Source organism: Cetorhinus maximus, unplaced genomic scaffold, assembly GCF_964194155.1.
Source record: "Cetorhinus maximus unplaced genomic scaffold, sCetMax3.hap1.1 HAP1_SCAFFOLD_482, whole genome shotgun sequence".
In the NCBI taxonomy this organism is placed as follows: Eukaryota; Metazoa; Chordata; class Chondrichthyes; order Lamniformes; family Cetorhinidae; genus Cetorhinus; species Cetorhinus maximus.
The window spans coordinates 143438-171256 of NW_027596424.1; the positions used below are offsets into that span (position 1 = coordinate 143438).

General features: G+C 57.3%; 1 long non-coding RNA gene across 1 annotated transcript in view; it reads right to left on the bottom strand.

Moving 5' to 3' along the window:
• The window catches only part of LOC144673818 (uncharacterized), a 37957-nt gene that overhangs the window by 1203 nt on the left and 8935 nt on the right, over positions 1-27819 (bottom strand). The window contains exon 2 of the long non-coding RNA XR_013574431.1: positions 18776-18852. This is a non-coding gene — a long non-coding RNA (uncharacterized LOC144673818). The remainder of the gene's footprint in view (positions 1-18775; positions 18853-27819) is intronic.

Here is a 27819-nt window from a genome sequence, read left to right on the forward strand (position 1 = left end):
GCTTCCAACTTGATAGTCGCCAAACCTCGGACAGCCCGCTTTTACCTCCTACTCAAAATCCACGAACAGAACTGTCCTGGCAGACCGATCGTGTCAGCCTGTTCCTGCCCCAAGGAACTCATTTCTCGTTATCTTGACTCCCTTCTCTCTCCCCTTGACCAGTCCCTTCCCACCTACATCCGTGATTCCTCAGACACCTTACATCACATCAACAATTTCCAGTTCCCAGGCCCCAAACGCTTCCTCTTCACCATAGATGTCCAATCGCTCTACACCTCCATCCCCCACCAGGATGGTCTGAGGGCCCTTAGCTTCTTCCTTGAACAGAGGCCCAAACAATCCCCATCCACCACTACTCTCCTCCGTCTGGCTGAACTTGTTCTCACACTGAACAATTTATCCTTTAACTCCTCTCACTTCCTCCAAATAAAAGGTGTGGCAATGGGTACCCGCAAGGGCCCTAGCTATGCCTGCCTCTTTATGGGGTATGTGGAACATTCCTTTTTCCAGTCCTACTCCGGCCCCCTCCCACAACTCTTTCTCCGGTACATCGATGATTACTTCGGTGCTGCTTCATGCTCTCATCGGGACCTGGAAAAATTTATTAATTTTGCTTCCAATCTCCACCCCTCCATCATTTTCACATGGTCCATCTCTGACACTTCTCTTCCCTTCCTTGACCTCTCTGTCTCAATTTCTGATGATAGACTGTCCACCAATATCCATTACAAGCCTACCGACTCCCACAGCTACCTCGACTACAGCTCCTCACATCCCGCTTCCTGTAAGGACTCCATCCCATTCTCTCAGTTCCTTTGCCTCCGTCGCATCTGTTCTGATGACGGTAACTCCAAAAACAGCTCCTCTGACATGTCCTCCTTCTTCCTTAACCGAGGTTTTCCACCCACGGTCGTTGACAAGGCCCTCAAATGTGTCCGGCCCATAACCCGCGCATCCGCCCTCATGCCTTCTCCACCTTCCCAGAAACATGATAGGGTTCCCCTTGTCCTCACTTATCACACCACCAGCCTCGGCATTCAAAGGATCATCCTCCGCCATTTCCGCCAACTCCAGCATGATGCCACCACCAAACACATCTTCCCTTCACTCCCCCTGGCGGCATTCCGTAGGGATCGTTCCCTCCGTGACACCCTGGTCCACTCCTCCCTCACCCCCTACTCCTCAACCCCCACCTATGGCACCTCCCCATGCCCACGCAGAAGATGCAACACCTGCCCCTTCACTTCCTCTCTCCTCACCGTCCAAGGGCCCAAACACTCCTTTCAAGTGAAGCAGCATTTCACTTGCATTTCCCCTAACTTATTCTACTGCACTCGTTGCTCCCAATGCGATCTCCTCTACATTGGAGAGACCAAATGCAAACTGGGCGACCGCTTTGCAGCACACCTGCGGTCTGTCCGCAAGAAAGACCCAAACATCCCTGTCGCTTGCCATTTTAACACTCCACCCTGTTCTCTTGCCCACATGTCTGTCCTTGGCTTGCTGCATTGTTCCAGTGAAGCCCAACGCAAACTGGAGGAACAGCAACTCATCTTCCGACTTGGCACTTTACAGCCTTCCGGGCTGAATATTGAATTCAACAACTTTAGATCTTAAACTCCCCCTCCCCCCATGCCCACCCCGTTTCTCCCCCCTCCCCCTTTTTTTATCCAATAATTTATATAGATTCTTCTTTTCCCACCTATTTCCATTATTTTTAAATCTTAAACTAAAACTTTGTTAGTCTTTCCACCCCATCCCCACTAGAGCTGTACCTTGAGTATCCTGTCTTCCATTCTTAATTAGCACTTTTCTTAGATAATATCACCAACCTCAACACCTCTTTGATCCTTTTGCCTGTGACATCTTTTGATTATCTGCTCCTATCACTGCTTGCTTATCCCCACAATCACCCCACCCTCAACTTCTCTCCACCCGGCCCCCCACCCCGCAACCTTAGACCAGCTTATATTTCACCTCTCTCCTAACTATACTCAGTTCTGCCGAAGGGCCATGAAGACTCGAAAGGTTAACTGATTTCTTCTCCACCGATGCTGCCAGACCTGCTGAGTTTTTCCAGCTAATTCTGTTCTTGTTTTGGATTTCCAGCATCCGCAGTAGCTTTTAGCTTTTCATTTTTATTTCTGTGTTTAATTAACTGCCACCTCCCTTCAAGAAATGCCCTCTCTGAAGAAGTATTGTGCTGTACTCCGACAGGATTTCCGCCTGTCTCTTCTGCCCTGCTCACCTTCATTGCTTTCCATTTCTCTCCTGGTGTTTGACAAGGTCTTTACTAAAACCCACTTTCACAGCCATATCGCCTTTCTCAGCGACTGTCTCCGTCTCCGACTCACCCCACGTGGATTTCAATTGAAATTCCATGCCTCTTGTTTCGAACTGACCGAGGATTACAGGTATCTCCGGGACATAAAACGTTTCTCGGACTGCTGTTCCCGTCGCATTCTGAGATCCACAGTCAGTGCCGTGCGCCGCTTAATGAACACAATCGACCTCTCCCTTCAGCAGCACTGCTGCACCCTTTCTCAAAGCTGCACGTGCCCCCAGTTTCATTTTATTCTTCGCCTCATCCGACGCCTCAACAAGAAACTTTTTCTCTTTCTCTCAAGTGCTAAGGAACGCAAGCTCCAACAACTCATCGACACCTAACACCCATCTGGGACCCTCCACCCCTGCTTGTCCCTCCGTCCCCACCCCATCTTCCAATCCCAGCCTCAGCCGCGTATTCACTGTACCCCCTGACCTTCCCCTCTCCGATTCTGAACGTTCAGTGCTCAGCAAAGGACTTAGCTGCATACCCTTACGCCCTCATCTCAATGAATTACGGGCTTGGCATGATGCTGAAGTCTTCTTCCGCCGTCTTCGTCTCCGTGCTCACTTCTTTGGGCAAGAGTCCTCTCCCCATTCAACGGATCCTTTTACCCACCTCCAATGTTCTCCCTCCACCTGGACCCCTCCCTCTGGATTCTTACCTTCTCTTGATCTTTTCATTGAGAACTGTTGGCGTGACATTAGCCGTCTCAATTTCTCTGCTCCTCTCACCCATTCTAATCTGTCTCTCTCTGAACTTACTGCACTCCGTTCTCTCAGGTCCAACCCCAACTTTGTCATCAAACCCTCTGACAAGGCTGGTACTGTTGTTGTCTGGCGCATGGACCTCTACCTTGCGGAGGCTGAGCGCCAACTCACAGACACTTCCTCCTACCTCTCCCTGGACCACGACACCACCACAGAACAACAAGCCATTGTTTCCAGGACTGTCACTGACCTCATCTCCTCTGGAGATCTTCCTCCCACGGCTTCCAACTTGATAGTCGCCCAACCTCGGACGGCCCGCTTCTACCTCCTACCCAAAATCCACAAACAGAACTGTCCTGGCAGACCGATCGTGTCAGCTTGTTCCTGCCCCACGGAACTCATTTCTCGTTATCTTGACTCCCTTCTCTCTCCCCTTGTCCAGTCCCTTCCCACCTACATCCGTGATTCCTCTGAAACCTTACGTCATATCAACAATTTCCAGTTCCCTGGCCCCAAACGCTTCCTCTTCACCATGGATGTCCAATCCCTCTACACCTCCACCCCCCACCAGGATGGTCTGAGGGCCCTTAGCTTCTTCCTTGAACAGAGGCCCAAACAATCCCCATCCACCACTACTCTCCTCCGTCTGGCTGAACTTGTTCTCACACTGAACAATTTATCCTTTAACTCCTCTCACTTCCTCCAAATAAAAGGTGTGGCTATGGGTACCCGCATGGGCCCCAGCTATGCCTGCCTCTTTATGGGGTATGTGGAACATTCCTTGTTTCAGTCCTACTCCGGCCCCCTCCCACAACTCTTTTTCCGGTATATCGATGATTACTTCGGTGCTGCTTCATGCTCTCGTCGGGACCTGGAAAAATTTATTAATTTTGCTTCCAATCTCCACCCCTCCATCATTTTCAGATGGTCCATCACTGACACTTCTCTTCCCTTCCTTGAGTACTCTGTCTCAATTTCTGGTGATAGACTGTCCACCAATATCCATTACAAGCCTACCGACTCCCACAGCTACCTCGACTACAGCTCCTCACATCCCGCTTCCTGTAAGGACTCCATCCCATTCTCTCTGTTCCTTCGCCTCCGTCGCATCTATTCTGATGACGCTACCTCCAAAAACAGCTCCTCTGACATGTCCTCCTTCTTCCTTAACCAAGGTTTTCCACCTACGGGCGTTGACAAGGCCCTCAACCGTGTCTGGCCCATATCCCGCGCATTCACCCTCACGCCTTCTCCTCCCTCCCAGAAATATGATAGGGATCCCCTTGTCCTCACTTATCACCCCACCAGCCTCCGCATTCAAAGGATCATCCTCTGCCATTTCCGCCAACTCCAACATGATGCCACCACCAAACACATCTTCCCTTCACCCCCCCTGGCGGCATTCCGTAGGGATCGTTCCCTCCGGGACACCCTGGTCCACTCCTCCATCACCCCCTACTTCTCAACCCCGACCTATGGCACCTTCCCATGCCCACGCAGAAGATGCAACACCTGCCCCTTCACTTCCTCTCTCCTCACCGTCCAAGGGCGCAAATACTCCTTTCATGTGAAGCAGCATTTCACTTGCATTTCCCCAAACTTAGTCTACTGCATTCGTTGCTCCCATTGTGGTCTCCTCTACATTGGAGAGACCAAACGCAAACTGGGCGACCGCTTTGCAGAACTCCTGCGGTCTGTCCGCAAGAAAGACCCAAACCTCCCTGTCGCTTGCCATTTTAACACTCCACCCTGTTCTCTTGCCCACATGTCTGTCCTTGGCTTGCTGCATTGTTCCAGTGAAGCCCAAAGCAAACTGGAGAAACAGCACCTCATCTTCCGACTAGGCACTTTACAGCCTTCCGGGCTGAATATTGAATTCAACAACTTTAGATCTTAAACTCCCCCTCCCGCCATCCCCACCCCGTTTCTCCACCCTCCCCTTTTTTTTTCAATAATTTATTTAGATCCTTCTTTTCCCACCTATTTCCATTATTTTTAAATCTAAAACTAAAACTTTGTTAGTCTTTCCACCCCATCCCCACTAGAGCTGTACCTTGAGTGTCCTGTCTTCCATTCTTAATTAGCACTTTTCTTAGATAATATCACCACCTTCAACACCTCTTTGATGCTTTTGTCTGTGACATCTTTTGATTATCTGCTCCTATCACTGCTTTTTTATCCCCACATTCACCCCACCCTCAACTTCTCTCTCCACCCGCCCCCCCCACCTTAGACCAGCTTATATTTCACCTCTTTCCTAACTATACTCAGTTCTGCCGAAGGGTCGTGAGGACTCGAAAAGTTAACTGATTTCTTCTCCACCGATGCTGCCAGACCAGCTGAGTTTTTCCAGGTAATTCTGTTTTTGTTTTGGATTTCCAGCATCTGCAGTAGCTTTTAGCTTTTCGTTTTTATTACAGCTCAGAATGAGGTCATTTGGTCCATTATTTTGCCAGTAGCTCTTTGATTGATCTGTGCAATTAATCCAACTCCGCTCCTGTTCTAACCCATTAACCTGAAAACCTCCCCTTCCAGAATTGACCTCGTCTGGGGGCGAGCTGCACATGCGCAGTATGGGAGTGAACTGCACATGCGCAGATTGGGAGCAGCAGTACATGCGCAGAAACGGAGCGAGTAATGCATGCGCAGTTTTGAGAGAACTGAGAGGGCGCGGGAAGAGCTGGCGGTGAGAGGTAGAGGGGGCTGGGAGAGAGAGAGGGCATGGAGAGGGAGAAGTGACGGGGTGGGGAGAGGGGGCAGGAAGAGGGTCAGGGGGTGGGGAGTGGGTGAGGGGGCGGGGAGTGGGAGAGGGGGCGGGGAGAGGGAGCGGGAAGAGGGAGAGGGGGCAGGAGAGTGAGATGGGGTGGGGAGAGCGAGAGCGGGCGGGGAGAGTGAGATTGGCCGGGGAGAGGGAGAGCGGGGGGCGGAGAGTGAGAGGGGGCGGAGAGAGAATGAGGGAGCGGGGAGAGGGGGAGGGGGCGGTGAGAGTGAGAAGGGGCGGGGAGAGGGAGAGCGGGTGGCGAGAGTGAGAGGGGGGAGAGGGAGAGGGGGTGGGGAGAGGGAGAGGGGGCGAGGAGAGTGAGAGGGTGCGGGGAGAGTGAGAGAGGTGGAGAAGGAGTGAGGAAGGCGAGAGTGAGATGGGGCGGGGAAAGTTAGAGGGGGCGGGGAGTGGGAGACGGGGCGAGGAGAGGGGGCGGGGAAAAGGAGAGGGGACCGGGAGGGTGAGAGGGGACGGAGATAGGGAGAGGGGGTCGGGAGAGGAAGAGGGGGTGGGGAGAGGCATAGAGGACAGGGAGAGAGAGAGGGGGCTGGAAGATTGAGAGAGGAGGTGGGGAAAGGGAGAGAGGGCGGGTGGAGGTGTCGGGGAGAGGGAGAGGGGAAGGGGTGAGGGAGAGAAGGGAAGGAGAGGTGGCGGGGAGAGTGAGAGGGGGCGGGGAGAAGGGATAGGGGCGGGGAGAGGGGAAGTGGGCGTAGAGAGGGAGAGGGGGTGGGAAGATTGAGAGGAAATGGGGAGGGCGGATCGGGAGAGGGAGAGGGGGCGAGGAAGTGGGATGCGGATAGGGGGCGGGGATGGGGAGAGCGTTGGGGGAGAGGCAGAGGGGGCGGGGAGAGGGAGAGGGGATGGGGAGAGGGGGAGAGGGAGAGGGGATGGGGAGAGGGGGCGGGGAGAAGGACGGGGGGCGGGGAGAGGCAAGGGGGCGGGGAGAGGAGTCGGGAAGAATGAGAGGGTGAGAGGAGAGTGAGAGGGGGCTGTGAGAGCGAGAGGGGGCGGGAAGTGGGAGAGGGGGTGGGTCGAGTGAGAGAGGACGATGAGAGGGAGAGGGGGCTGGAAGATGGAGAGAGTAGGTGGGGAAAGGGAGAGAGGGTGTAGGGAGAGAGAGAGGGTGCGGTGAGAGTGAGAGGGTTCGGTGAGAGTGAGAATGGCATGGAGAGGGAGAATGGGCGGGCACACAGAGAGGAGGTGGGGAGAGGGTGCGGGGTCGGGGAGAGTAAGAGTTGAGGCAGAGAGAGGGGGCGGGGAGAGGGAGAGGGTGCAGGGAGAGAGAGAGGCGGTGGGGAGAGTGAGAGACGAGGCAGGGAGAGGGAGAGGGGTCGGGGAGATGGAGAGACGAGGCAGGGAGAGGGAGGGAGGTCGGGGAGAGTGAGCGGAGGTGTGGAGAGTAGAGGGGGTGGGGAGAGGGAGAGGGGGCAGAGATTGAGTTAGGGCGTTGGGAGAGAGCGGGGGCGGGGAGATAGAGAGAGGATGCGGGGAGAGGATGGGGGGGCAGGGAGAGGGGGCGGGGAGAGGGAGTGTGGGCGGGGCGAGTAAGAGGGGGCGGGGAGACAGAGAGAAAGTGGGCAGAGGGGGTGGGGAGACAGAGAGGAAGTGGGGAGATGGGGTGTGCAGACAGAGAGGAGGTGGGAAGAGGGAGAGTGGGCGGGGAGAGTGAGAGATGAGGCACGGAGAGGGAGAGGGGGCGGGGAGATGGAAAGGTGGGGTGGAGAGAGGGAACGGGGGCATGGAGAATGAGAGGGGGTGCAGAAAGTTAGAGAGGATGGGGACAGTGAGAGGGGACGGGCATAGTGAGAGTAGGCGGGGAGAGTGAGCGATGAGGCACAGAGAGGGAGAGGGGGCGCGGAGAAGGAATGGGGGGAGGGAGATGTGTTGGGGAGAGGGATAGGGATCGGGGAGAAGGAGGGGAGGTTGGAAGAGTGAAAGTGGAGAGGCGGAGAGGGAGAGGGGTTGCTGAGAGTGGGCAAGGAGCGGGAGAGGAGGTAGCGAGAAGGTGAGTGGATGGGAAGAGGGACAGCTGTCGGGGAGAAGGTGAGCGGATAGGGGGCGGGGAGTGGGAGAGGAGAGAGGGGGCGGGGAGTGGGAGAGGTGCAGTGAGCGGGTGAGGGAGCGGGGAGAGGATGAGGGGAGAGGGGGCAGGGAGAGGGAGAGGGGTCGTTGAAATGCAGAAGGTGCGGGGAGAGGGAGGGGAGATGGGGAGAGGGGGCGGTGTGAAGGAGAGGGGGTGGAGAAAGCGGGTGGGGTGAGTGTGCGGGGAGAGGGGACGGGTAGAGTGAGAGGGGCGGGGATAGGGAGACGTGTTTTAGAGAGGCAGAGAGGGCCGGGAGATGGAGAGGGAATGGGGGGAGGGGGTGGAGAGAAAGATAGGGGGCGGGGAGAGAGAGAGGGTTTGGGGAGAGGGGGCGCATAGAGGTGGGCGGAGATAGTGAGAGGGGTTGGGAATTGGCAGAGAGGGTTGGGAGAGTGAGAGTGGGCAGGGAGAGGGGGCGGGGAGTGGGCAAGGGGGCGGGTAGAGGGAGAGGGGGAGGGGGAGTAAGAGGGGACAGAGAGAGGGAGAGTGTTTGGGGATATTCAGAGTGGGCGGGGAGAGGGAGAGGGAACGGGGGAGGGGGCGGAGAGAGTGAGGTGTTTGGGGAGAGTGAGGGGGGGCGTGGAGAGGGAGTGGGGGCGGGGAGAGTGGAGAGGGGAAGTGGAGAGGCAGAGGGTGTGGTGAGAGGGGGCGGAGGGAGGGGGAGGGGTTGGGGTTGGGCAGAGACGTCGGGGAGAGGGAGAGCGGGCGTGGAGAGGGAAAGGAAACGGGGGGGAGCGGATAGAAAGTGAGGGGGCGGGGAGAGTGAGAGGGGGTTGGGAGAGTGAGAGGGGGCGGGAATAGTGAGAGGTTGTGGGGAGAGTGAGAGGGTGCGGGGAGAGTGAGAGGGGACGGTGATTGTGAGAGGGGGAGGGGAGTGTGAATGAGGTCGGGTAGTGTGACTGGGGTTGGGGAGAGTGAGAGGGGGCGGGGCATGTTAGAGGGGGCGGAGATAGTGAGAGGGGTTCTGGAGAGAGCGGCGTCGGGGAGACTGAGCGAGGAGGTGGTGAGAGGTAGAGGGGGCGGGGAGAGGGAGAAGGTTCGGGGAGAGGGAGAGGGGGTGGGGAGAGGGAGAGGGGGCGGGGTGAGGGAGAAGGAGTGGGGAGAGGTAGAGGGGGTGGGGAGAGGGAGGGGCGAGAGGGGGCGTGCGAGGGGGGGCAGAGATGGACTGATGTGGGGAGAGGTTGAGGAGGTGGGGAGAGTGTGCAGACAGAGGGAGAGGGCTCGGGGAGAGGGAGAGGGAATAGGGGAGGGAGCGGGGAGAAGGAGATGGGGCAGGGAGAGGGAGAGGGTGCGGGGAGTGAGAGAGGGTGAGAGGGTGTCAGGGAGAGGGAGTGGGGTCGCGGAGAGTGAGAGAGGTCGGGGGAGAGTGAGATGGGATGTGCAGAATGAGTGGGGGCAGGGAGATGGAGAGGGGGCAGAGATAAAGTGAGGGGGTCGGGAGCGATCGGGTGCGGGGAGATTGAGAGAGGGCGGGGAGAAGGAGAGGGGGCGGGGAGAGTGAGAGATGAGGCACGGAGAGTGAGAGGGGTTGGGGAGAAGGAGAGAGTGTGGGGAGAGGGAGAGGGGTCATCGAGAGGGAGAGGCATCGTGGAGAGGGAGAGGGGTTTGGGGAGAGGGAGAGGGAGCTGGAAGAGTGAGTGAGGAGGTGCGGAGAGGGGGTGGTGAGAGTTACGAAGGAGCGGCAGAGGTAGCAGCGTGTAGGAGAGGGGGCGGGAAGAGGGAGAGGGAGTGGGGAGACGGAGAGTGGTCGGGGAGAGGTCGAGGGGGCTGGAAGAGTGAGAGAGGAGGTGCGGAGTGGGGGTGGTGAGAGTGGGCAAGGAGCGGCAGAGGGAGCAGCGAGAAGGAGAGGGGGCTTGGAGAGGGACAGGTGTCAGTGAGAAGGTGAGGGGAGAGGGGGCGGGGCCGGGGGCGTGGAGAGGGGGCGGGGAGAGGGAGAGAGGACGGGGAGAGGAGGCGGGGTGAAGGAGAGGGGGCAGGGAGAGGGGGCGGGGTTAAAGAGAGGGGGCGGGGAGAGGGGAAGGGGAGAGGGAGAGGGGTTAGGGACAGGCAGAGAGGGCGGGGAGAGGGAGAGGGAACGGGGGAGTGGGTGGAGGGAAAGAGAGGGGGCGGGCAGAGTGAGAGTGGGCAGGTAGAGTTAGTGGGGCGGGGAGAGTGAGAGGGGGCGTGGAGAGGGAGTGCGGGTGGGGAGAGGGGATGTGGAGAGGGTGCGGGGAGAGGGGGCGCGGAGATGGAGAGTGCGGCGTGCGGTTGAGGAGGCGGGGAGAGGGAGAGGGGACGGGGAGAGGGGGAAGGTTGCAGGAGGTGTGGGGAAAGAGGGTGGGGAGAAGTAGAGGGGGCGGGGAGAGGGCGAAGGGAGAGAGCACGGGGCCAGGGGGCATGGGGAGGGTGCAGGGAGAGGGGGAGGGTTGGGGAGAGGCAGAGAGGGCGGGGAGAATGGGGGAGGGGGCGGTGAATGGGGGAGGAGTCGGTGAGAGTGAGGTGTTTGGGGAGATTGAGAGGGTGAATGGAGAGGGAGTGGGGGCAGTGAGAGGGAGAGGGGGCATGGAGAGGGAGTGGGGGTGGGGATAGGGGAGAGAGGAAGAGGAAAGGGAGAGGGTGTGGGGAGAGGGGGCGGAGGGAGGCGGAGGGGTTGGGGATAGGCAGAGAGTGCGGAGAGATTGAGAGGTGGCGTGGAGAGGGAAAGGGAACGTGGTGAGTGGGCAGGGAGAAGGAGAGGTTGCGGGGAGAGTGAGAGGGTGTGGGGAGAGTGTGAGGGGGCGGGGAGTGTGAGAGAGGGCGGCGAGTGTGAAAGGGGGCGGGAAGTGTGAGAGGGGGCGGGGAGTGGGAAAGGGAGCGGGGAGTGTCAGAGGGGGAGGGGAGGGTAAGAGAGGGCAGGGAGAGGAAGAGGGGGCGGGGAGAGGGAGAGGGGTCGGGGACAGAGAGATGTGGTGGGGAGTGGGAGAGGGGCGGGAAGAGGAGAGGGTGCGGGGAGAGTGAGAGGGTGCGGGGAGAGTGAGAGGGGGCGGGGAGAGGGGGTGGAGAAATGGGGTGGTGTGGGGAGAGGTTGAGGAGGTGGGGAGAGTGGAGATGGAGCGGACAGAGGGACAGGGATCGGGCGGGGAGAGGGGGCGGGCAGGGTGAGGGCAGCGGGGAGAGTGAGAGGGGTCTTGGAGAAGGAGTGGGGGTGGTGAGAGGGGAAGGGGAGAGGGAGAGGGTGCCGGGAGAGGGCGCGGAGAGAGGTGAATGGGTTGGGGATAGGCAGAGAGGGCGGGGAGAGTGAGAGGGGGCGTGGAGAGGGAATGGGAGCGGGGGGATGGGGCGGGGAGAATGAGAGGGGGCGGGGAGATTGACAGGGGTCGGGGTGAGTGAGGGGGCGGGGAGAGTGAGAGGGGGCGGGGAGAGGGAATGGGAACGGGGGGATGGGGCGAGGAGATGGAGTGGGGGCGGGGAGATGGAGAGGGGTCGGGGAGATGGAGAGGGGTCGGGGAGAGTGAGAGGGGTCGGGGAGAGTGAGAGGGGGCGGGGAGAGTGAGAGGGGGCGGGGAGAATGAGAGGTGGCGGGGAGAGGGAGAGTGTGCGGGGAGAGAGAGGAGGTGGAGAGAGGGAGCAGGGAGAGGGAGAGGGGTCGGTGAGAGGGAATGGGGAGAGGGAGAGGGGGCGGGGAGAGGGAATGGGGAGAGGGAGAGGGGGTTGGAAGGGAGAGAGGAGGTGCGGAGAGGGAGATGGGGCAGGGAGAGGGTGACAGGAGAGGGGGCTGGGCGAGGGGGCGTGGAGAGGGGGCAGCGAGAGGGAGATGGGAGAAAGAGAGTGGGTGCAGAGAGGGGGCGGGGAGAGTGCTCCAAATATGGTCCAACTGACAGTTAACGAGTCTAGAACTGTGCACAGTGCTCTGAATGTGGTCTAACCGAGGGTACAGAGACCAGAACTGTGCACAGTGCTCTGAACGTGGTCTAACCGAGGGTACAGAGACCAGAACTGTGCACAGCTCTCTGAATGTGGTCTAACTGAAAGATACAGAGACCAGAACAGTGCACAGTGCTCTGGATGTGGTCTAACCGTGTGTACAGAGACTGGAAATGTGCACTGTGCTCCGAGTGTGGTCTGAGCGAGGCATACGGAGAGCAGGACCGTGCTCAGTGCTCCGAGTGTCGTTTAACCGAGTGATACACAGACCGGAACTGTGCACAGTGCTCCGAGTGTGGTCTATCTGAGAGATACAGAGACCGGAACTGTGCACGAGCTCCAAGTTTGAATAAATGAAACTTCTGTACAGGTTTAACATCCCATCTCTCTCTCTCAGTCCCGTACTCTACAAATTTACCCCAGAGCGCTGTTTCTTTCCTGGTGACCTTATTGACTTGTGTCAGTTTTTATTGCTTTGTGTACCTGTGCTGTCAGATTCCTCTACACCTCTGTGTCATTTAGACTCTCTCTTTTCTTAATCTTTATCACCTCGTGACTCTTTCTGCCTCATTCACCCACCCCACAATGACCGAATTTTGAGTTCCTTTGCTAATTACCCCATCATTCTGCAAATGTGCTCACACCTTCCTGGAGCATGTCAACTGTCCTTCTGTATGAGCTACACTGTGCAGTTTGCTATCAGCATCAGATTTTGATGATGTGATTCTGGTTCGTGTGTCCATATTGGGACATTGTAAATGTTAAACAGCGATGGTCCCAGCATTGACCCCAGTGGATCGCCACTTCCCAGTTTTGACAGTCCCAAGCCCCACTAGTCCGAGTAACTCCCTGTTATCTGTATCTCCTTTCCACATCCCCTTTATGTTCTGTCTCTGTCGAATCCACTCCTTCCCCATTCCCTGTATTCACTCCGTATCCCATTGTCCGGAATGATTCCCCCAATCGCCCTTTGTTCTCTTCTCTATGTTCAATTCACGCCTATTGATAACTTTACCTCAGATTTCTCCTCCATCTTTGTATTGATGGGTTGACCTGGATTTCCCCCTTCAAGTTACCTGTTAAATCGGTACCATCCGTACTTCAGGTCCCTATCACACTTCCACTGGTAGAGCACTCAGCCCCAGTACAATCGATGCTCCTCCAGGGCTGGTCCAGGACGGTGTGATTTACACACGGGTCAGTGAGTGCGGAGCCTGGGTCTGAGTGACAGAAAGATGTCCCGTATTGATGCATGAAGTACAGTTAATGTCACACTGCAACTTTTAGCCACAAAGCAAAAATTACCTCAGTATCATTCTCCACCCACATGGATAATACCCACAATTCAATGCTGGAAATCTGGACCCTTCTCTGAATCAGGTTTCCACCAGCCTCCCCCTCTCACTCCCTCACCTGCTCACTGAATGCGCTCTATTCTGAAGTTCCCTGTTATCTCCCAGGTGAATAGCCACAATTCCAAATACACTTCGTCCCCATAGCAAAACGACATCCGGCAATCCAAGATTCACTCTGTGTTCCTGAGTGTTGCTGTCTTACACAGTCGGATATAGGGGACGGGAAACGTGAAATCTCCGAGAGTTACCACATCACACCCACATATATGTTGACGGCACCCACCCCTCACTCAACGCCCTCCCTCGAAATATGGAGAAAACGAAGCCACTGTCATCGGTCCCGCCAGAACCTCCTGTGGCCACTGCCGTTGTCTCTCTCACTGTGAACTGTCTAATACTGAACCATTTCGTTCACAAATTTGGTCCAAATTGAATATTCAAATGTTAAAATCTGTTTCAAGTTCAGTTGCGGAGTAAGAGATTGTTCTAGCCTACAACTAGTAGATTTTAAAGTAAGTTAAATAGTTAAACAAAGAACTGTCTCTGGATTAATTCACATTTGCCTGAATAGTTTTCAATGACTGCAGCAAGGAGCTGAGATGGAGAGGGCCTCATCAATGCTCAGTATAACACAGGGACTTATACAATGTGCTGTCAGTGATGGGGACACAGTCAGTGAAAAGGGACTTTGGCCTGAGTAATTCAGAGACTAAGCGAGAGTGTTTGTGAATTTGGCTCGATGTGAGAATTCGAACGGTAAATCTGTTTCCTGTTCAGTTTTTGAGAAAGAGTGATTCAGATTCTGGCCTGTCACACGCCCAAAGATAGAAAAGTCTGAGAGGTGGAGACACTGAAATAGCCAGACAGTAATATTCTCTAGACTAAGAGTGGAGGAACGTGCAGACTGAAAGACACAGATTCGTAAAAGGGAAAGTTTTATAAAGAGTTAGAGCTTAAGAGACAGACAGAGAGATGGATAGACTCACACACTCAGAGAGAGATACACTCAGTAACAGGGAGAGATAGAGAGAGAGAGTTAAAGAGAGTGCGACTGGTAGATATAAATAGAGACATACAGATTCAAGGAGATCGGCGGTTAGTAAAAGAGACAGGGCTTGATGGGACGAAAGTGTTAGAGAAAAGGCACAACTAACGATAGCTAGAGAGTTAGAGCTGTTGTTATTGTGAAAAAGAGGGATATAGACACGCAAGCGCGAAAGAGAGACAGATAGAGACAATGAGCAACACCATGAAGGGAAGACGTTTGAAACAGGAAGAGATAATAGGGAGAGAGAACTACAGTTTGATAGTTTAAGTTATAAATGGTGTGAGAGAGAATTGGAATGAGAGATTACGAGGGAGAGAGCGAGCAAGAGAGATATTTAAAGTCACAGATATAAAGGGAGGCAGAGGCACACAATTTGTTTTAGAGGTAGAGAGATGGAGATAGAAATAGCAGAGATAAAGAGGGATGGGTAGAGAGAGCAAGATAGAACATTATAAAATACAGTAGCAAACGGAGAGAGGGAAAATGACATTTGATAAGTATCGTTGGAGAGAATAGGAAAGGAAGACATTGAGAGAGATAGAGAAAGATAACGACACAGAGAAAACGAGAGACAGAGAGATACAGAGATAGGGAGAGAGAGAGAGATAAAGGCATTGTGTGGACAAATGAAGAGGCGGACAGGCTGTTTCAGATGGAGAGAGTGTATAGTATGATCAATAGTACATCAAAAGATGGATTTCAACAAATGACTTTACTTAGAATCTGGAATCAGGTGAAAATGTAGAACCTCCTCCCAGATTGGCTGAGATCAATGCCAGATAAACAGATGAATGAGAATTGAAAAGACGAATAGGGGTTGATGAAGGAGGAGAGCAGGATGGTCGTGAGCGGCCTGGACATAAACGTGAACGAAGTGGTCCGTGTAACCACTTGGTACGAGAGAGGAACACACAGAGTGCACAAATCATTTCCACAGATGCTTCCAGACCCATCACAAGACCTGACTGCCCTCCCTCTCTGGAAGGGATAAATCAGAGGAAGACTGGAGATGGGGATTGACAATATGTCGTCAGAGAATGCTTTTCTTATTGAGAATGTGTGGTACTCGGGGAGTGAACATTTCAGTAGGCGCTTTGGGTAACGAATGTGATTGATTTAATCACACAATACTGATACCTGAGCTGACAGACCCAGCGGGTTTAGAAGATGGTTTTTCAGTGGGTTTTTGTGATGTTGTGTATTTGGGTTTCTGAATTGTGGAAGACTCTGGTGCTGGAGTGTGGGAATATAAACAGAAATCTGCGCAGATGACTGAACAGTTCATATTAGTAACTCACAGATGCCAATCTAACTATGAACCAGTATGCTCGGTGACAGAACTAAATTGACCCGATACATAAATATGACAACCCATATTCATAGAATTCCATTCCATCAGTCTCGACATCCCACTCAACGCATTTAATAACCCCAGTCCCCTCAGTCACTACTACCCGCAATCCTCAGCCACTACATCCTGTTCGCCCCAGGCATTGTATCCCATTCCCCTCAGTCACTGCATCCCACTCCCCTTATCCCTGCATCCCACTCTCTTCAGTCAGGACATCCCATTTCCCTCAGTCACTGTATACCACTCCCCTCAGTAACTATGTAATTTCCCTTCAATCAAAACATTCTACGCACCTGACTCACTACATCAAAACACCCATCAATCACAATATCATTGCCCCATCAGTCAATAAAACCTACGCACCTCCATCACTACATCCCACACCCCTTGAGCACTACATCCCAAGCCACTCGGTCACTACATCCCAGTCCCCTCATTCACTGCACTTCACACCCCTCAGTGTTGCATCCCGCTCCCCTAGCTCACTGTATCCCATTCCCCTCAGTCACAATATCATCCCTCCCGCAGTTAATGCATTCTGCACACCTCATTCACTACATCCCACTCGCCTTGGTCACTGCAGACCACTCCCCTCGGTTAGAACACCTCACTCCCATCAGTCACAAAATCCCACTATGCTCAGTCACTATATCATTCCCCCCTCAGCCACTGCATCCAACTCCACTCAGTCACCACATCCTACTCGCCTCAGTCACTACCTCCCACTCACCTCAGTCACTACATCTCAATCCCCTCAATCACTGCATCCCACTCACCTCAGTTACTAAACCCTACTCATCTCAGTCACAATATCCCACTCACCTCAATCACTAAATCCCACTTCCCTCAGTCACTACATCCCACTCGCTTCAGTCACTACATCCCACTCCCAACAGTCACAGGATCCAACTCCCATCAGCCCCTACATTCCACTTACCTCAGACAATATAACCCACTCCCTCAGTCACTGCATTCCACTACCACCAGTCAATATATCCCACTCGCCTCAATCACGACATCCCACTCTCTTCAATAAATTAATCCAACTTTCATCAGCCACTACATCCAACTCCGATCAGCCACGACATCCCACTATAGATATCTGGCAATCTATCTCACTCCACTCAGATACTGCATCCCAATCCATTCAGTCACTACATCCCTCTCCCCTCTGTCACTTCATCACACTCCCCGCAGTCTTTACATCCCACTCCCGTCGGGTACTGCATCCAAATGCCATCAGTCACTACACCCAACACCCTTCAGTCACTACATCCCACTCCCCTCAGTCTCTACATCCTTCTCCCCTCACTCACTAAATCCCACTGCATTCAGCCTTTTGCGAAATCTGCATCGCAGCAGCTCCTCGAGCCGTATCAATGCTGGTTGGCACCTTCAGGGCAAGTGAAGACATGTGCCCTTTTTACAGAACTCGCTGTGGTATTTCAGGCACTTTTATAAGTCCCAGCAAATTAAAGAAGTCTGGGTGAATGTACTTGTGTTAGATATGATGTTGGGGAAGTGGTGGTGGTATGAATGGGGTGGGTTGGGATTGATGGATTGCTCGGCCGTCTGTGGGGTGTTGTGGGGGAGGGGTTTATGATGCTGGGCAGGGGACACTTAATAAGAGTTACCTCGCTCACTTCATAACATTCATCTCGCTGACTGAACAAGACACCGCTCAATCACTACATGACAGTAGGGAGGAGAGTCGTCTGGCTGGGGGTTAGTCAGGAATTGGAGACGGCAGCCTTGTATGTTGGGAGGTTTTGGGAGAGGGTATGGTCAATTCAGGGAGGAAAGATTTGTTGTGGTTTTCTCGAGCGTGTGTGCGGGTAACCACGTGCAGGGGATGGGGAGCATAATCAGGGGTGTGGTTGGTGGTTAGGCTTGGGGGATAGTCAGAGGTTGTGGAGGTGGTCGTTATTTGGGAAGGGTAGTTGGGGTTTGGGTTTGTGATCCAGAGGGCAGTAGGATATCAGAGTGCAGCCGTGGTCAGGGGGTAGAGGGGGGTGGGGGTGGGGGGGGGACGGGGGTGCTGTCGTCCTGTGTGAGACTGGGGTGGGGGCCAGGTCCTCACTAACTGAGCAGGTAGAAGCGGTTTTAATCTTTTTAACATTTCCTGGGTAACTATTCTGCTAAATGTCGCAGAACCATCCAAATTCCTTAACTTCAATCAGATAATTAGGTATTTCCTTGTGCAGCGTAATTGTCCATCGGAAGTTCCATATTCCGGGGCAATATCAGTGCAGCCCTCACATGGGGAGTCCCCGGGTTTCCCTCGTGAATCTCCCGGGGTACCTCCCGGGCACGAGGCCCCTCAGCCACCGGAGATGGGAAGTCCTGGGAGATTATACCAGAGGGATTTGTGGAGAGACCCAGCAACGGGAATCAGCCCATCGTAACTTTAAACCTCACAGGCAATTTAATTGCGTGTGTGTGCATCAGGAATTCCACAGGATCCTCACACATTTCCCCATTTGTATCAAATCTCAGACGATTCTGAGGTTAGAGGATTCAGGCCGTTATGTTGGTGTTTTAATCCTTGATGGTTATGCACCCCCACCCACCCGGTCCACAGTTCACTCCCACAGCCCCCACAATCCATCACAATAATATTCCTACCAGACCCACAACCCTCAAATAAACCTCTACTCCTCCAATCCCGGATCCCCAACATTGGCAGGCGTGTGTTCAGCTACCTGGGCTCTAAGCATTGGAAATCCCTCCCTAACCCGCTCTCCCTCTTCACTCCTCTCTCCCCCTGTAACAGGCTCTTTAAAGCCTATCCCTTGATCTGTGTGTGTCTGTTTGATGTCCGTGATGATAACAGGGTCTGAAACATGTCCCGATCGATTTGGGTAAAGTTGATTTCATGCTTTAAACCTTTATTCGTTGTGGTTCTCACAACAACGAGGAGCAGGTGGAACATTAATATTTCAGTGAGCAACCCGGCACATCCAGAGTCACCCTCCTGTGTCATTTATAAACAACAATGTACCTGTGCAATAAGCAGCATTACAGCCTGGCGCCGGCTTCAGCTCATAAACGAAGTAACTGCTGCAGTTTTTAATCTTTATATCTCGGGTCCGCTCGCAGGGATTTCGTTGCCAAGTAAAACAAACTGTCCTGGTTACCACCCCCTGTCCCACGGTGGGATGTGAGCCTGAAATGAGGTTTATAAATATTGATGAATGTAACCGATGTGAACAGTGATGGACAGTGAATGTAAATCTGATATTAGAAAGTCTGAAATTACCCTGTAACCAGCCTGGATGATATGTGGAGCAGTGAGACACTGAGACAACAGAGTCTGGAATCTTCCATCCACCAGAACTGAAACAACAATCACAGAATCATAGGATTAAGGAACGATACAAGTCAGAATGAGGCCATTTGGTTCAGCATGTTAACACTAGCTCTTTGAATGATCTGTGCAATTAATCCAGCTCCGCTCCTGTTCTAACCCATTAAACTGAAAACACCCCCTTCCAGGATTGACCTCGTCTGGGGCGAGCTGCACATGCGCGGAAGGGAAGCAAGCTGCATATGCGCGGATTGGGAGCGAGCTGCACATGCGCGGCTTGGGAGCGAGTTGCACATGCGCGAATTGGGAGCGAGCTGCACATGCGCGGACTGGGAATGAGCTACACATGCGCCGAATGGTTGCGACCCGCACATGCACGGAGGAGAACGAGCTGCACCTGCGCGGACTGGGAGCGAATTGCACATGCGCGGAAATAGATCGTGTTGCACATGCGGACTGGTAGCTAACTGCACCTGCGTGAATTGGTAGCGAGAAGCCCATGCACGGAAACGGAGCGAGGAACGCATATGCGGTTTTTCAGCGAGCTGCACATGCGCAATGTAAATAATTAGGGAGCCCAAATGTGGAGAGATCTGAGCGGGACAGGGAGAGGTTCGGGGAGAGGGCGAGTGGGCGAGGAGAGAGAGGGGGCGGGGAGAAAGATAGGAGGCGGGAAGAGGAAAAGGTAGAGGGGAGAGTGAGAGGGGCGGGGAGAGGGCGAGCGGGCGCAGAGTGGGAGAGGGGGCGGGAAGCGGGATTGGGGGCGCGAAGAAGGAGAGGAGGCGGGGAGAGGGATAGGGGGCGGGGAGAGGGGACGGGGAGAGTGAGAGATGTCGGGGAGAAGGAGAGTGGGCAGGGGCGGGGAGAGGGTGCGGGGAGAGTAAGGGGAGAGAGAGAGGGAGAGAGGACGGGGTGAGGGATAGGGTGCAGGGAAAGGGAGAGGGGGCGGGGAGAGGGAGAATGAGAGAGGGCGGGGAGAGTGAGAGCGGGCAGGGAGAGGGAGAGGGGTCTGGGAGAGGGGGCCGTGGAGAGGGCGAGGGGGCGTGGAGAGGGAGAGGGGTCGGGGAGAATGAGAGGAGGCGGGGTGAGGGAGTGGAGGCGGGGAGAGGGAGATTGGGAGGCGGCGGGGAGAATGAGAGGGGGCGGGGTGTGGGCGAAGCGGTGCGGAGAGGGAGAGGGGATGGGGAGAAGGCACGAGGAGAGTGAGAAAGGTGGCGGGGAAAAGGAGAAGGAGAGGGGGCGGGTAGCGGGGGAGGGGAGAGTGAGAGGGGGCGGGGAGGGGGAGAGGGGGGGGGGGAAGCGATCCGGGATAGGGAGAGGGGGCGGGGAGAGGGAGAGGGGCGGGGAGAGGGAGAGTGGACGGGGAGAGGGAGAGGGGGCGGGGAGAGGGAGAGGGGGGCGGGGAGGGGGAGAGGGGGCGTGGAGAGGGAGAGGGGGTGCGGATCTTGAGAGGGGGCGGGGAGAGGCTGAGCGGGCGGGGAGAGGGAGAGAGGGAGGGGTGGGTGGTGGGGCGGTGTGAGGTAATGGGTGGCGGGGGTAGGGAGAGGAGGCGGGGAGAGGAAGAGGGGGCGCGGAAAATGAGAGGGGGCGAGGTGAAGGAGTGGAGACCGGGAGAGGGACAGGGAGAGTGAGAGAGGGGGGGGAGAGTAAGAGGGGGCGGGTATTGTGAGTGGGGGCGGTGTGAGGGAATTGGTGCGGGAAAAGGAGAGTGAGAGGGGGCGGGGAGAGTGAGAGGGGGCGTGGAGAGGGAGAGTGAGAGGGGGCGTGGAGAATTAGAGGAGGCGTGGAGAGGGAGAAGGGGCGGGGTGTTGGAGTGGGGGCGGGGAGAGGGAGAGTGAGGGGGGCGGGGAAAGTGAGAGGGTGCGGGTAGAGGGAGAGGGGGCGGGGAGTGGGAGAGGGAGAATGGGCGTGGAGAGGGACAGGGGGAGCAGAGACGGAGAGGGGGCTTGGATCGGGGGTGTGAGATGGGAGGGGAGATGGAGAGGGGGCGCAGAGAGGGAACGGGGGCGGGGAGAGGGAGTGTGAGAAGGGAGGGGAGATGGAGAGGGGGCGCAGAGAGGGAGAGGGGGCGGGGAGAGGGAGAGGGGGCGGGGTGAGGGAGTGCGGGTGGGGAGAGGGAGATTGAGAGGCGGCGGGGAGAGTGAGAGGGGGCGGGGTGTGGGAGAAGCAGCGGGGAGAGGGAGAGGGGACGGGGAGAGTGAGAGAGGTGGCGGGGAAAAGGAGAAGGAGAGAGGGCGCGGAGAGGGAGAGGCGGCGGGCAGCGGAGGCGGGGAAATTGAGAGGGGGTTGGGAGTTTGAGAGGGGGCGGGGAGAGGAGTCGGGTGAGGCAGAGTGTTCGGGGAGAGGGAGAAGGGGCGGGAGAGCGTTCCGGGAGAGGGAGAGTGGGCGGGGAGAGGGAGAGGGGGCGGAGAGAGGGTGAGGGGGCGGGGAGAGGCAGAGGGGGCGGGAAGAGGGAGAAGGGTCAGGGAGAAGGAGAGGGGGCCGGGAGAGGGAGACGGGGAGGGGAGGGGGAGAGGTGGTTTGGAGAGGGAGAGGGGGTACGGATATTGAGAGGGGGCAGGGAGAGGGAGATGGGGCGAGGTGAGCGATCCGCGAGAGGGAGAGTGGGCGGTGAGAGGGAGACGGGGTGGAGAGGGGGAGAGTGGGCGGGGAGAGGGAGAGGGGGTGGGGAGTGGGAGAGTGGGCGGGGAGAGGGAGAGGGTGCGGGGAGAGTGAGAGTGGACGGGGAGAGGGAGAGGGGGCGGGGAGAGGGAGAGGGGACTGGGAGGGGGAGAGGGGGCGTGGAGAGGGAGAGGGGGTGCGGATCTTGAGAGGGGGCGGGGAGAGGCTGAGCGGGCGGGGAGAGGGAGAGGGGGTGGGGTGGGTGGTGGGGCGGTGTGAGGTAATGGGTGGCGGGGGTAGGGAGAGGAGGCGGGGAGAGGGAGAGGTGGGTGTGGAGAGGAGGCAGAGAGAGGAAGAGGGGGCGCGGAGAATGAGAGGGGGCGAGGTGAAGGAGTGGAGACCGGGAGAGGGAGAGGGAGAGTGAGAGAGGGGGGGGGGAGTTAGAGGGGGCGGGTATTGTGAGTGGGGGCGTTGTGAGGGAATGGGTGCGGGAAGAGGGAGAGTGAGAGGGGGCGTGGAGAGTTAGAGGAGGCGTGGAGAGGGAGTGGGGGCGGGGGGTGGGAGAGGGTGATGGGGCGGGGAGAGGGAGAAGGGGCGGTGTGATGGAGTGGGGCGGGGAGAGGGAGAGTGAGGGGGCGGGAAAGTGAGGGGGTGCGGGTAGAGGGAGAGTGGGCGGGGAGTGGGAGAGGGAGAATGGGCGTGGAGAGGGACAGGGGGAGCAGAGACGGAGAGGGGGCGGGGATCGGGGATGTGAGGTGGGAGGGGAGATGGAGAGGGGGCGCAGAGAGGGAGCGGGGGCGGGGAGAGGGAGTGTGAGAGGGGGCGGGGAGATGGAGAGGGGGAGCAGAGAGGGCGAGGTGGCGGGGACAGGGAGTGTGAGAGAGGGCGGGGAGATTGAGACGGGGAGCAAAGAGGGAGAGGGGGCAATGTGAGTGAGTGTGAGAGGGGGCGGTGGGATGGAGAGGGGGAGCAGAGAGGGAGAGGTGGCGGTGTGAGGGAGTGTGAGAGGGGGCGGGGAGATGGAGAGTGGGGTAGAGAGGGAGAGGGGCGGGAAGAGGGTGATCGAGTTGAAAGGGGACGGGAAATACAGGATTGAAGGGGTTTTATCTGAATGCACGCAGTGTACAGAATGTGATAAATGAGCTTTTGGTGCAGATTGAAATTGGCAGTTATGATGTGGTTGGCATTACAGAGACATGGCTGCAAGGTGATTAGGACTGGAAGCTAAATATTCAAGGATATACATCCTATCGAAAAGATAGGCACGTTAGCAGAGGGGGTGGGGATGCTTTGTTCATAAGAAATGAAACTAAATCGATAGCAAGAAATGATGTAGGGTCAGATGATGTAGAATCTGTGTGGTAGAGTTGAGGAACAGCAAAGGTAAAAAAAAAATCATAATGGGAATTTTATTTAGGCCTCCGAACAGTAGTCAGGATGTGGGGCACAATATAGACCAGGAGATAGAAAAGATTTGTAAAACAGGCAAGGTTACAGTTATCATGGGGGATTTCAATCTACACGTAGCCTGGGAAAATCAGGTTGGTAGTGGATCCCGAGAAAAGGAATTTGTGGAATGTCTACAAGATGGCTTTTAGGAGTAGCTTGTGGTGGAGCCCCTAAGGAACAGGCAATTTGGAGGTATGTAATGAGGCAGATTTGATAAGGGAGCTTAAGATGAAAGAACCCTTAGGAGGAAGTGAGCATAATATGATATAATTTACCGTGCAATTTGAGAGGTAAAAAGCTGGAATCAGATGTAATGGTATTATAGTTGAATTAAGGCAACTACAGAGGAATGAGGGAGGAGCTGGCCAGAATTGACTGGGAGATGATCATAGCAGGAACGACAGTGGAACGGCAATGGCAGGAGTTTCTGGGAGTAATTTGGGAGGCAAAAATTCATCCCTAGGAAGAAGAAGCATACTAAAGGGAGGACGAGGCAACCATGGCTGACAAGGAAAGTCAGGGACAGCATAAAAGCTAAGGAGAAAGCATACAATGCAGCGAAGAGCAGTGGGAAACCAGGGGATTGGGAAGCCAATAGAGGCATAGACTATTTTCTAAATGGGCAGAGAATTCAGAAGTCTGGAGTGCAAAGGGACTTCGGAGTCCTAGTCCAGGATTCTGTAAAGGTTAACTTGCAGGTTGAGTCAGGGAGGGAAAGGCGGGGGGTGGGTAGGGAGATGTGAGGGGGATGTTGAGGGAGCGGGGAGAGCGGGCGGGGAGAGGGGGCGGGGATAGGGAGAGGGGAGATGCTTTGTGGAGAGGGAGAGGGGATGGAAGAGGGAGAGCGGGCGGTGAGACGGGGCGGGGGCGGGGTGAGGGGCCGTGGGCGGGGATAGGGGACAGATAGAGGGAGAGGGGAGAGAGGGCAGTGAGTGGGACAGTGTTACTGGAGAGTTGGAGGGGTCCTGGAGCGTGTGCACGGTTAATGAGAGGGTGAGGGGAGAGGGGGCATGGAGTGAGAGAGGGGGCGGCGAGAGGGAGAAGGGGCGGGGACATTGAGAGTTTTTGGGAAAGGGATAGGGGTCGGAGAGAGGCTGAGGGGTTTTGAAAGGCAGAGGGGTGGAGAGAGTGAGAAATGGCGGCAGAGGGATAGGGTGTGCGGGACGGGAGGGAGCGGAGAGAGGGCGCGGGGAGAGGGTGCAGGAGCGGGGGTGAGGAGAGTGAGAGGGGACGGGGAGAGTGAGGGGGGCGAGAGGGAGAGGCGGCAGGGAGAGGGAGAGGGGGCGGGGATAGTGGGAGAGGGTGGGGAGAAGAACAGTGGGCGGGGAGAGGGAGAGTGGGCGGAGAGAGGGAGAGGGGGCGGGGAGAGGGAGAGCATATGGGGAGAAGGCGAGCGTATGGGGAGAGATGGCGGGAACAGGGACTGGGGGCGGGGACAGGGGGAGTGGGTGTGGAGCGGGTGAGGTGGCGGGGGAGATGTAGAGGGGGCGGAGAGAGGGAGGGTGTGGGGAGAGGGGGTGTGTAGAGGGAGCAGGAGAGGGGTTGAGGAATTTAAGAGGGGATGGGAAGAGTGAGGAGGGGCGAGAGGGAGAGAGGGTGGTGAGAGTGAGAGGGGGTCGGGAGAAGAACAGGCGGAGGGGAGATGGAGAGCTGGCAGGAAGATGAAGAGTGGGTGGAGAGAGGGAGAGGAGGCGGGGAGTGGGAAATGGAATGGTGCCGGTGATAGTGTGATGGGGCGGGGAGAAGGAGAGTGGGTGGGGAGAGGGGGCGGGGGTGGGGAGAGGGAGAGGGGCTGAGAGAGAGGGAGGGGAGAGCGAGATGAGGCGGGTTAGGGGGCGGTGATATTGAGAAGAGGTTGGGATACGGGGCGGGCGAGGGGGCGGGGAGAGGGGGCAGGGAGTGTGAGAAGGTGTGGGGTGAGGGGGCGGGGAGTGTGAGTGAGGACGGGGAGAAGGAGAGGGGTAATGGAGAGGGAGCGGGGTGGGGATAGTCATAGGAGGTGTGGGGAGGGAGATGGGGTGGGGAGAGGGAGAAAGGGTGGGGGGAGGGTGTGGGTAGAGGGAGAGGGTAGATGGGGTAATGAAAAGGAGAGGGGACGGGCAGAGTGAGAGGGGGCAGGGAGAGGGGGGCAGGGTATGTGAGAGGAGGCAGGGAGACGGAGAGGGAGAGTGGGTGGGGAGGGGGAAAGGGGGCGGGGAGAGGGAGAGCGTGCGGGGAGAGTAAGAGCGTGCGGGGAGAGGGAGTGGGGGTGGGGAGATTGAGAGTTGGCGGGGAGTGGGGGCCTGAACAGGGAGAGGGGGCATGGACTGGGAGAGGGGTGGCAAGAGGGAGAGGGGGCGGGCAGAGTAGGCGAGGGCGGCTATAGTGAGAGGAGGTGGGGATAGGGAGAAAGGGCGGTGACTGGGGTTGTGAGAGAGGGCGGGGAGAAAGAATGGGGCAGGGAGAGGGAGGTGGGTGAGGAGAGGGAGTGGGGCCGGTTGGTGGACAGGGGGCGGAGGGAGTGAAAGTGTGTGGCTGATGGGTGAGGAGGCGGGGTGATGGAGATGGAGCAGGGAGAGGGGGCTGGGTGAAGGAGAGTGGGTGCCGAGAGGGGGCAGAAGAGGGAGAGGCCTGGGGAGAGGGAGAGGGGGTGGGGAGAGGTGAGGGGGTGGGGAGAGGGGGCGGGGAGAGCGCTGGGGGAGAGGGAAAGGGGGTGGTGATAAGGAGAGGAGAGGTGGAATGGTGAGGGTGGGAGAGTGTGTGTGAGAGGGGGCGTGGAGAGGCGGCATGAGAGTGATTGGGGGCGGGGAGTGTGAGAGGGGGTGGTGAGAAGGAAAGGGAGAGGTGGCAGTGTTAGTGTGAGGGGGCGGGGAGAAGGAGAGGGGGCGGAGAGAGTGGGCAGGGGGAGTAAGAGGGAGAGGGGGTGGGGAGAGGGGTCATTGAGAGGGGGCGTGGAGAGGGAGAGTGAGAGGGGCGGGGAGAGGGAGATGGGCGGGGAGAGGGAGAAAGGGTGGAGTGAGTGTGAGTGGGCGGGGAGAATGAGAAGGGGCGGTTAGAGGGGGCGGGGAGAGGGAGAAGGAGTGGGGAGTGTACGAGAGGGCGGGGAGTGGACAAGCGGGCGGGGAGAAGGGGAGCGGGCGAGGAGAGGGTGCCGGGGCGGGAGTGGGGTGAGGAGAGGGGACGGAGAGAGAGAGAGTGGGCGGTGAAACTGAGAGGGGGCTGGGAGAGGGACTGGGGAGTGGGTGAGGGTGCAGGGAGAGGGGGTGGGGCTATTGAGAGTGGGTGGGGATACGGGGCGTTTGAGGGGGCGGGGAGAGGTTATTGGGAGAGTGAGAGTGGGCGGGTAGAGGGAGGGGGCGGGGAGAGGGACTGGAGGCAGGGACATGGAGAGATGGGGCAGGGACAGGGAGATGGGGCTGGCAGAATGAGAGGGTGCGTGGAGACTGAGATGGGGCAGGGAGAGAGAGAGGGGGCAGGGAAAGGGTGAGTGGGTGGGGAGAGGGAGCGGGGTCGTTGAGAGGGAGAGGCAGCGGGGAGAGGGGGTGTGGCCAGTGAGTGGGAGTGGGAGTGGAGAGAGTGAGAGGGGGCGGAGAGAGGGTGAGTGGGCCGGGAGAGCGAGAGTGGGCGGGAAGAGTGGGTGGGGAGAGGGATGGTGGTCAGGGATAGGGAGAGGGGGCTGGGTGAGGGCGTGGTTAGAGGGTGGGGAGGAGGGGAATTGGGAGAGGATGCGGAGAGAGGGAGAGATGACGGGGCGAGTGAGGAAAAGGGGCGGGGATAGGGGGGTGGGGTGGTAGAGGGAGAGGGGTCGGAGAGAGGGTGAGGGGTCGGGGTGAGGGAGAGGGGGCGTGTATAGGGGGAGGGGGATGGGAGAGGGAGAGGGGCCGGTGAGAGTGAGATGGGGCGGAGAGTAGGAGAGGGGGCGGAGAGAAAGAGAGGGGCAGAGAGCGGGGGCGGGGAGAGGGAGAGAGTTTGGGAGAGGGAGAGGGGGCGAGGAGAGGGGTAGGGGCGGTGAGAGTGAGATGGGTTGGGGAGTGGGAGAGGGTGCAGAGAGAGGGAGTGGTGGCGTGGAGAGGTGGCCAGGGCCGGGAGAGAGTGAGGTGGCGGGGATAGTGAGAGGAGGCGTGGAGATTGAGAGGAGGCGGGGAGAATGAGAGGGACGGGGAGAAGGAGTGGGGGCGGGGAGGGTAAGAGGATGCGGGGAGAGTGAGTGGGGCAGGAAGTGGGAGAGGTGGCAGAGAGAGGTGGATGTGGCATGGAGAGGTGGCGGGGGCCGGGAGAAGTAGAGGGAGAGGGGTTGCAGAGTATGAGACTGGGAGCGGGGACAGGGAGAGGGGGCTGGGAGAGAGAGAGGGGGGCAGGGAGAGTGAGAGGAGGCGGGGAGAGTGAGAGGAGGTGGTGAGAGTGAGGGTGGCAGGGAGAGGGGGCGTGGAGAGTGAGAGGATGCTGGGAGAGTGAGAGGGGGCATGGAGAGGGACTGCGGCTTGGACAGGGAGAGGGAGTGGGGAGTGTTTGACGGGGCGGGGAGTGTGAGAGTGGGCGAGGAGAGGGAGAGTGGCAGGGAGAGTGAGCGGAAGCAGGGTGAGGGAGAGCGGGCGGGAATAGGGAGAGGGAGAGTGGGCGGGAATAGGGAGAGGGCGAGGTGGGTGGGTAGAGGGAGAGTGTGTGGGGAGAGTGTGAGGGGGCGGGGAGAGCGAGAGCGGGCGGGGGTGGGAGAGATGAAAGGGAGAGGGGGCCGGGAGAGGGAGAGGGGGCGGGGAGAATGATAGTGGGCAAGGAGAGTGAGAGGGGGAGGGGAGTGTGAGAGGGGTGGGGAAGAGTGAGAGGGATGGGGAGAGTGAGAGGGGGTGGGGATAGGGAGAGGGAGAGGTGGCGGTGATAGGCAGAGGGAGAGGGTGCGGGGAGAGGGAGAGTGGGTGAGTAGATCGAGGGTGGGGAAAGGGAAGGGGTGCAGGGAGTGTTAGATGGGG